Source organism: Palaemon carinicauda, chromosome 11 (genome assembly GCF_036898095.1).
Source record: "Palaemon carinicauda isolate YSFRI2023 chromosome 11, ASM3689809v2, whole genome shotgun sequence".
In the NCBI taxonomy this organism is placed as follows: Eukaryota; Metazoa; Arthropoda; class Malacostraca; order Decapoda; family Palaemonidae; genus Palaemon; species Palaemon carinicauda.
In genome coordinates, this window is record NC_090735.1 from 120,755,858 (window position 1) to 120,758,357 (window position 2,500).

Below are 2,500 nucleotides of genomic sequence, written 5' to 3' on the forward strand. Positions count from 1 at the left end.
ATAAATAAACCGACTCGAAAATAAAATTTCCTTGGCGGAGGTAATAATAATAATAATAATAATAATAATAATAATAATAATAATAATAATAATAATAATAATAATAATAAGAATAGAAACCGGAACCAATGTATTGCCTCTGAAAAGTATAGCTAAGGAATTACAGAACTAGACACCAAGAATAGCTTTATTCTTCGATGTTTTATATTTCTTGACAGGTATTTGGTCGGCTTATATCTAAAAGCTTTCTAAAGATTTTATTAATAAACTGCCTACACTGCTGCCAGTTATTTCTCAGATGATTCTCGTTACTTCCAACTAGGAAGTATTTTCTGGATAGATTGGTTTCAAATGAAGTTAGGTACAAAGCCATTTTGTGCTTATTTAATAATGTGTCGGCTACCTTTTCATTTCTCTTCCTGGTGTATTCAAAGTTAATCAACCGTGATTCATAGAAATATATTTTTTTATATAGGGATTTTTAGAGTTGTTTATTTTTAGTTACTTCTCATAGCGTCTATCAGAATCTGGTATAAAGAACTTACATCCAGTTTGGGAATTTTTAGCATCACATCCTTTGTTGATGGCAGAAAGTACAATGCTTCGAGTCCTTTACACTCAATTATCTTTCTCTTCACAGATGATGTTTAGGTCAAAACTTTGTTTTTATCCACTCTCGTGTTTATTTAGCTTGAACGATTCTCTCACATCGTATAAACCATTGTCTGTTTTTCAATTACCCTATTCTATAATCTAAGAACTTCTGAACACTCTGTCGATTAGCATTGGTGCAGTTGATTAATGAATTTAAACTTTGGCATCAGTAATCTATTGAGGATTCACCTCAATATCAGTCCAATAATGGTAGTGATTATGTTCTTCCAAAGCAACTAATTGTTCCACTTTCAGCTGTATATTAAGCTCTAATTACTCAACTTCCATATTGATTTAGTATATTGATATCTAATGTGTATTATGCTCTTCAGTAGATTGATATTTTAAGCGGATATAAACTTTATTAGTCTTATTCATCCTCGATCCCTCTTTTCTTTATTAACTATTTATACTATAAGAACTATGTAATAACCTTCACGAAATAATGTTTGATGATGTGGACACTAAAGTTGGTCAGGTATATCAATCGTTTTCCTCATATGAGGTACGATGAAAAATGTCTCTTATGTCCTATTTTAACATGAGCTAAAACTTTCATTCAATCTGATACCGCTATTTTTATTTTGTTCAATGGGATTTTAGTCTTCTCGAAGCATTTTACACGTTATAAATGCTGTCTGAGCAAAGATCTGGAAGTGATTTTAGGCTTCTGGAAGCGTTTTAAACTTACAGATGCTGTCTGGGCAAAGATCTAGAAGAGTTACCAAGACATTTCCTTACTATCGCTACTACTAATAATAATTTTCACACTTAATCACAATAATTGAACCTTATTCGCTAAAAGCTTTGTGAAGCTGTGAAACCCGATGCTTGAGTTTGTGGTTGATTCCAAAGTAAGACATAATCATTTTATAAGCTTTTTATAAATTATATTAAAGCTTGAAATAGCTGCAAGGGCCGAACGATTCAAATTTCTCACCTACGTGAAAATTTCCATAGAACAAAAGTAATTTGTCACGAAAGGTTCTGTGAGAGGAAATGGTTTTAAATGATAACTTTGGGAATCAGATCTTCTAAGCAATTACTTGAACTTATGAAGAGGATATATTTGTAAGTGTACATATATATATATATATATATATATATATATATATATATATATATATATATATATATATATATATATATATATATCAAAGGTTAAAAAATAAATTCATGTTACATATTTCACTATACTGTAGTATTTTTTTTTATTAGAATGATTTCATTAATTTTTGAAATACTTGATTGTCTTACATTTTAAAAGTAAAATATAAAAACAATTCTACTTATGTAGTAGATCAAAAAGAATTCATGCGTAGCATATGTCGTGTGGGACCAGGTTGTGAGGGCGGGACCAACAGGCTGTAGGCATTGCGGTCAGCTGCGGTTACCGGCTGGAAGTGCGGTCGGAACTTCATTGTTGACAACAGAGGGTCTGCCCCTCACTCTACGCAGATCTACGCCCAAACAAAAGATGACACCGTGTTGCTAATGAAGGCATTGCCTTTCTCGCCCTCATGGTTCTCTGGTCTTTCGTTTGCGAGAGTTTTTATTTGTCCAGTTTTATTGCTTTTTCTTCTTTTGTTCTCTTGTGGACGTATACCGCGTTGAGTCATCGTTGGTGAGAATTGGGATAAATTATTTCACTTTATTTAGGTTTCTGCAGTTTTTACTAATAATAATAAATAATATGGGTGATTTGAAAAAGAATGTTTTATTCTTGCGAGTAATAACAATGATAATTATAATAACAATATATTGTAATATTGTTGATGTTTTTTGTTGGTTAGGAACCAAAAAATTCATTTATAATTCAACTCTCTCTCTCCTCTCTCTCTCTCTC